This window comes from Lolium perenne, chromosome 2 (genome assembly GCF_019359855.2).
Source record: "Lolium perenne isolate Kyuss_39 chromosome 2, Kyuss_2.0, whole genome shotgun sequence".
NCBI classification, from domain to species: Eukaryota; Viridiplantae; Streptophyta; class Magnoliopsida; order Poales; family Poaceae; genus Lolium; species Lolium perenne.
The window spans coordinates 38725408-38733425 of NC_067245.2; the positions used below are offsets into that span (position 1 = coordinate 38725408).

The 8018-nt window shown below is 48.2% G+C and overlaps 1 long non-coding RNA gene across 1 annotated transcript; it reads left to right on the plus strand.

Moving 5' to 3' along the window:
- Positions 1-3003: 3003 nt before the first annotated feature.
- Positions 3004-6832, plus strand: LOC127331840 (uncharacterized). The gene is made up of 5 exons (XR_007870036.2): positions 3004-3611; positions 4227-4526; positions 5136-5375; positions 5468-5643; positions 5792-6832. It is a non-coding gene; the product is annotated as an uncharacterized lncRNA (long non-coding RNA).
- The last annotated feature ends 1186 nt before the right edge of the window (positions 6833-8018 follow it).

An 8018-nucleotide genomic window follows, 5' to 3' on the forward strand; every position in this document is an offset into this window, starting at 1 on the left:
ATATAGCCTCCCCCCACCATTCCTTGGATAAACCCGAAACATCTAACATGGCGTTAACCAAATCTGTTAGAGTACGGTTTTTCCTTTCCGCAATCCCATTGGATTGTGGGGAATTGGGAGGCGTCCTCTCATGGATTATACCATGTTCCGCACAGAATAAATTGAACTCATTAGAAAAGTACTCTCCACCACGATCGGACCGAACCCTTTTAATCTTTCTTTCAAGTTGGTTCTCAACTTCAGCCTTATAGATTTTAAAGAAATCAAGAGCCTCATCTTTAGTTTTCAGGAGATACACATAACAATACCTAGTGGAATCATCAATCAAAGTCATAAAATATTTCTTTCCACCTCTTGTCAACTCACCATTCATCTCACATAGATCTGAATGTATGAGCTCTAGTGGTGCCAAGTTTCTTTCCTTCGCAGGCTTGTGAGGCTTGCGTGGCTGTTTTGCTTGCACACAAGCATGGCACTTAGAGCCTTTGACAAAGGTGAATTTCGGAATTAAACTCATATCAGCAAGCCGCGTCATACAACCGAAATTAACATGACAAAGTCGTGAATGCCAAACATTAGTCTCATTAACGCTAGTGCTTACATGGTTCACAACATTATCACAGAAGTCTTCTAGAGAGAAGCGAAACATTCCCTCACATTCATATCCCTTTCCAACAAAAGTTCCATACTTAGACAGTACAACTTTATTGGACTCAAACACCAACTTAAACCCATCTTTCATAAGACGGGAGCCACTAACGAGATTCTTCTTGATAGAAGGGACATGCAGCACGTTCTTCAGTTGCACGATCTTTCCCGAAGTAAACTTCAGATCTACCGTGCCAACACCACGAACAGTAGCATGTAACCCATTCCCCATCATTACTGAGGAACCTCGTGCCTGATAAGAGGTAAACATGGAGATGTCAGCACACACATGAACATTGGCACCTGTATCAACCCACCATTCTGTGGGCTGAAATACCGAAAGAACAGTAGGTAAAATATTACCATACCCTGTAGTTCCTTCCTCTGTGTTACCAATGACCATGTTGACAGAAGTTGAGTTCTGTCCAGCTTGACATTTCTTTCCTTTGCGTTGTGGACAGCGATTAGCCCAATGGCCCGTCTCGCCACACACCCAGCAAGGATCTTTCTTCTCCGTTTTCCCCTTCTTCTTGAAGTTGGTAGTCTGGGAGACTCCCTTGTTCTTTCCCTTGGACTTGTGGGCATTTTTCTGTACCATATTGGCAGCAGAACGTCCCTCGGTTCCTCCGGTGTGTTTGTCTTTTGCCCTCGCCTTCTCCTCAACATCCAGAGATCCCATGATATTCTCAACAGAGAACTCATGCCTCTGATGTTTCAGAGAAGTGGCAAAGTTCCTCCATGAAGGGGGAAGCTTAGCGACAATGCATCCCGCGACAAACTTGTCCGGTAGCACACACTTGAGGAGCTCAAGTTCCTTTGCCATGATACGTATCTCATGAGCCTGTTCTACTACAGATCGGTTCTCAACCATTCTGTAGTCATTGAACTGCTCCATAGCATACAGTTCACCTCCGGCATCGGCAGCACCAAACTTAGCGTCCAGTGCATCCCACAGTTCCTTCCCATTTCGGATGTGCAGATAAGCATCAACCAACTTGTCTCCAAGCACACTTAGGACGGCACCCACAAAGATTACGGTGGCATCCCCGAACGCTTTATCCTCTTCAGGAGTAAGCGGACCTCTGGGAGTACCTTCCGCAACTCGGTGCACGCCCATAGCAGTGAGCCACAAGAGGGTCTTATTCTGCCATCTCTTGAAATGAGAACCCGTAAACGGGCTCGGTTTAAGCGCAGCAGCAAAACCAGACGGTGAAAATTGCCTATGCATATAAGGTTTTTGGATTGTTGGATTATTAGGCAATTTCCGTATGAGATTAATTACCGAAAGCAACATTACAGATGCACAAGCATACTTAACCACGCACATCAGACTAAGCACATGCATCAGATCTGAACATGGAACAAGTAGCAGTGCAAGGTAGGAGAGGAAAAGCACGTACATCGCGACCGGGAAGGTCGCACCAAGAAGACACCACCATCACCATGGGTTTTGTTTATGTCGCACATGGTGTAGTCGGATCTGTCGATGAAGCAGCCGATCCGTCGTAGAAGAGCACGAACGATGGCGAGCGATCGCGCCGAGACGCTCCCCAAAAACCTTATCGCCCGTCTCCGGTGCGGGATCTCAACGGACGGAGTTTCGGAGGCTCGCTCTCCCGGACGGCCGTGCACGCAGCCGTTGGGATGGGGAAGACTAGAGAGTAGCACAGCAAAAGGAACTTCTTCGTGAGAGAGATGAACTGTAGCGTGTCAGACTCCAGATCTGATCCGTCTCTTGGTATAGCCTGGGAGGAGAGCCGACCGCGTTGACACGCGTAGGAAACCAGGGACACGCGGCGAGCATGCACATGCAGGTCGACACGTACCCAACTCAGTTGGTGCACCAAGCAAAAATTTAGGCTTCCTTGAGTGTGTCTCGAACTCGAGTCACGAAACGCGACGGGCGTGCGTGCGTGACGAGGCGAGGCGGGGCGGGCGGAGGAGGAGGAGTGCGCGAGGGCTCCTTCTGTTCTCACTCACTTGGAAGTACTAGAACAGCAGCCCTTATATACCACTCCAACTCACTCCCAACTAGCAATGTGGGACTAAACTTTGTCCCCCAAGGCTGTCCCAAGCTGCCAACGTGATGGGCCTTGAGATTTCAGGAATTGTAGACTACATGGGCTGCCTTACTGGGCTGCAGCCCATCTACATCTAACAGATAATTTCTATTAATGTGAATTTGTAACCGTGACTAATTTTCTTGTGCTGTATTCTTTAGTTTTTGTATTTCATAATATTTTTTACACATACAAAAGCACTTCCTCACACATCGATGACAGGAGCCTAAACAAGTCTGAAATATGAACGCGTGCAAGGATAAAAACACAACATGTCACAGGCACACAGCACACCTGTACGGCGTAGCTCCTGCTCACCTTTTCCCCAAAGTCGAGTCCCCTTTTCTCTTGCTTCCTCTGTCGATCTTTGCGTTCGCAAAGCCCTCGATTTTTGCCAAATCAGTGCAGCCGGACGCTCATCGGCGCTTTCATCGGGCCCCTCCGCCGGTAGCCTGCATCTGTGTTGCCTTCTCGCGGCCTGCTGCGCCTCCGCATGAAAACCTTACCCGAGCAGGACGGGAAGGTGCCGCGGTAGTCTGAGTCAAAGAAAATGGAGGAGTGGGGCATGAGGGCAAGCCGGCGGCTTCGATTCGCGTCCTACAGTCTTCATCCGAAGGAAGGTGGCCGCACATCTGGCGGGCCCACAGCGCCAGAAGGTGAGGATCCGTCTCATCAGCGGTGGTCCGGCGAAGGCCTGTCGGTGCAGCGGAACACGGGAAGTGGCGCTTCATCGATCCACCATCATTCCATCCTTGTGGCCTTGTGCGTGGTAGCCGCACTCCTTTCATCTCGCCGCCGCTCAGCCGGAGGTTGGCACAGAGTCCGCGTGACCATAACTGGCTGCCAACCAGGATTGACGGAGCACCCCACCCGTCACAGCGAGTAGGAAGAGAAGATTTGCTGGTACACATCCCGTCCCGCACCATTACCTTTTCCATTATGTGCTTGATCTAGTTTTGATGATGGCAAAAAATTCATATGTGTTGATTTGGAATTTCTTTACCTAGCAATTTCTGGATGCTATTTAGATGCCTAAGTGCTCACTGCATAAGGAAGTAGAAAGGCTACTTTACTCGAGCTGTGATGTTGGCCTGGGATGATAACATGGCTTCTTAAACCTATGAAACTTCAATGTCAATGGGCTGGCAGCACTACTCTGTTATCACGCATAAATTTAGTGTTAGTTTAAGTGGATAAGAATTTCTTTTGAATAAATGTCGTATAAGTTCAACAATGTGGCATGTAAATTATTTATGTGGTTCATAAAACAAAATCCAAGGTGTTCGACTTCTGGACTGTATGCATGTAGAAGTAGAGTGATAGGTACATAAATCTGTCAATATTCATTAATTCATGCTATATGTAGTGATTACATGCTAGGTTGGCTTACTTTGCTTATCTATATCTGAAATTCTCTGCCGAGGTTGTTAACAATAGATTACAAATGCTCAACACTATTCTCTGTCGAGGTTTTTTTTTTCCTTTTACTATTTTACAGATTTTGTTTCCATAATATAGGGATGCATCAGATGGTGGTCGTCCATGCACAGTGACGCTGCTCTCCTGCCGTTTGGGCACGGGCACGGCGCCAGACATCTACGGACCTGTCGACAGACCTCGTGTGTAGCCAAGCTCAAGTTCTTCATAGGGCTGAGTCCACTGTCGCCCATGACACCATATAAGTTCCTTGTGGATGGGTAACAGTCACCGTAATGCGTATAGTGGTGCCAAGGAGCTTGTGAGCATCGTCGTCGCAGAGCAGGTTAGCCCGAAGGAACACTGTTGAGGGCATCAGGAAGGTCATTGGTAGTGCAGCAGGTGCAGTTCCGTGTCTCTGAAATTTAATCTCTGGTATTGCTTGATTGTGGAATGGGGCATGGAGGGTCTTGCTTTTTCTTCTGCTGAGGTTAATAACTACATGAATTGAACTTCTTTTCGTACACAAAAAACTTCAGTAGATCACCTGTAGATCTTTTCTAGTGTGACTGAATTTCTGAGGCTTAGAAATCATAAGGTGGACATCTCTTACCTCTGTAACTGTTTGATTCCGTCCTATTCGTGCGCCTGACCAAAAAGATTAACCAATTTGTTGGTAGCTTGTAGAGCCTGGATAGAAGCTAATTGGGTGCTTTTGTTTATGTTGACATGTTCAACATGACTACAGTAGTATACACATTAGCTGAATAGAAGCACCCAATTTCTATACACATTAGCTGAATAGAAGCACCCAATTTCTATACACATTAGCGGAATAGAAGCACCTAATTTCTATACACAAAGCTCAATAAAACTCAGTAGAGAGCAAGAGTACATGGCCGGACATCGACAACATACACATCGGCCTTATGAGTGGCTACCGCTGAAGACTAAACAATTTGAGCTGTGCTAGTGGTACTGCATACTGATGCCTTTCCAAATTATTTGCAGCTAAAGTAAACAGCAAGCAGCAATCAGATATATGCAAATATGAAGGATCAATGAAATCAAACAAAAAGGATGAGAAATAGCAGTGACCAGGTGTTGGCGGCAAGTAGACACCGGTGTCTGATGGGCCAAGGAGGAGCAAGGCTTCGGCAGGAGATGCATGAGTTTTCGGAAGAAGAGGGGCGTGGCTCTCTGAAAGTATATAGGCTGGAGGAACTGGACATCGTCATCATGGCGCTCAAGGTCGAGAACAGCCACGCCTTCCATCCTGCAAATGAAGAACCAATTGCTCGTTAAAAAGCTAATTTTCATAGAATTATACCTTGGTTCTGCAGCGAAAGAGATCGAGCTTCAGAAAATTTATTAGAGCACGGGAGGAGAAAGGAAGTCGTCGATCAAGCAGCGCCGCTGGCGCGGGGCTCTGCTCCGGCTGCGGCATCCGCTCCACGGGGACGTCATGGACCACACCGGATGCACCTCGCCAGCAGACCAACTGGAGACGACCCTAAAGGTACCCCTCTTTGTCCCCGCTACACCGACCCCTGCATTGCTGGTGCAACTGTTTGTACTCGCTGGACACGGAGAAGAATCAGCAGACATGAGAGGGGAAGATGATAACGAATTCGTCCTCATCACTTCACTTCTGCTGCTGTTTCAAGGTGGACGGCCGGGTAGCTGGTGGGGAACTCCAGACGGCAACCTCCATGTGCGAGATCGCCTGCGGCGCTGTACGGAGAGCTCCGACTTTCGCAAGGACCAAGGCGTACACCGGGAGGAGGCGGAGACAATGGCGGCGAGGTATGGCAATTGCTCTGCCGGCGACCACACACACGCCCTCTCCTCTAGCTGGGAAAGACGTGGAAGAGGAAAGCGCGGAGGTTCTTCCACCACGCCGCTAGCAACCTCGGTAGGGAGAGAAAGGTGTGCTCCCTCGGGACGGAAAAGAGCGTCCCAATGGTTGGCTCGGCAGGCGCCTAAGAGCATGTACATCGCGGGCGCTTATTCCAGGGCGCTAGGATTCCAATCCCGGACGGTAGGCAGTTGTGACCAGCAATCCTGGTCGATGGGCGCTAATTATCAAGCGTGGACGCAAATTGTTGAGCCGGCGCTTGTTGGCTTCAGCAGAGAGATCAGGGTAGTTAATTGGGGAAACAAGCGCCTCAAAATTCCATGCATGCGTTGGAGTTGCAGCCGCTTAACCTGACTCAAGGATCAATTTCCAATTCAATCTCCACTTAAGCGTCTAAATAGGCGCCCATCATTGGACATGCCCTAACGGAGAAGAGGACGCCGGCCTCTGCGGGTGGATATGGACTGCCAATCGTGGAGGTCCTGGAGTTTTCTTTGAGGGAATCGTGGAGGTTCTGGATTGTTCAACGTGGCAACGGTGGCACCGCTTTGACCGCTCTTGATGGCAAAACAGGGCCACGATCAAACTACTACACCGGGAAACCGGAAGATAACCGGGAGAGATAAGAAGGGGTAACCGGAACGGAGCCGGTAAACATGGATTTCCCACACGAAAAGAAAGGGCGAAGAAAACTCAAACACGCCCGTCTACAGTAAAAAATGTAGACGCGTCAATATTTGATTGGATAAAAGATAACCAGCACAGTACTTGAAACGCTGCCCTTCCGGCAAAGGGGTTTGGCTTTTATATATGTATATGTATGTAATGTATATATCTGGAGACAATAGGAAAAAATAATGATACTTTGAATGCACGGTGGACTTTTTATTTTCAGCGCTATTATTGAGAGTCTTGATCTTAGAGAGGTAGCTCTCCCGAGACAATTTACGTGGGCTAATCGCAGAGATATGCCAATCGTATGAAAAACTTGATAGAATTCTTGCTAGTGTATAGTGGATTTTTTTTCCACTAATGTGAGGGCACTCACTCATTACGGATCGGATCACACAACGGCCTGCAACCAAACGGATCTGGAAGAACGTGCACCAGATCGGCTGCCATGCAGCCCATGCCCACACCTCCACTGCCACTGCTCACGCTGCTCACCGCCACATATAGGGGAGAACCGACGGTGTGGCACAAAACCAAGCCAGATCTGGGAGAGAGGCAAGCTGATCCGCCGACCTCCTGTTATCACCCGATTTTGGCCAAATCAGGAGATGGGCCGTAAGTGAAGATGGGCTTTGAAGATTACACGTGGATCATCTTTGAAGCGGCCTTGCGCGAAGAGTTTGGGCTTAACTGCCTATGTATTTATAATATATTAGATCGCATCGTGTTTAGAATTAACAGATAGAGTCTGGCCCGTGCACGGTTAGGTGCACGTCTCAATTAGAAAGTCTCTTGGACTATAAATATGTATCTAGGGTTATCGGAAAAGGAGGACAATCATCGTTCACAACAAACACAAATCAGGCGCATCGCCACCCCTTCCTTCGAGGGTTTCTTCCGGGTAAGCACCATGCTACCTAGATCGCATCTCGCGATCTAGGCAGTATACGTTTATTCGTCTACCTTGTACTGCTCGTGCTGAAGCGTTGTTGATGGCGAGCAGTACTACTTATCATTAGGTGTTTAGGGGCTTGCATTGATGCTTTCTCGTGCATATCTGCGTGGCAATGCCGTCCCTCGACACCTAGCTGCCCTTACACCTATCTGGGTGTAAGGGCAGCATCTTGCTTATTCGTTACTTAGTAGATCCGATCCGTTATAGTTGCTCCTTGCTCCGCAAGGATTAGTTTAATATCTGCATAGTTAGGCCTTACGTTGGGGTCGGATGATCCGGTAGTGCGTTGGATGTTGTTTACCGTTCCTACAAGGGATGTTCCGGGAATTGGCGTTATGTTGGTTTTTAGGCCTCTTGTAGGAGTAGTTTTCATCATCTTCCGTATCTGCTAGGCCCGATCACGCGTAGG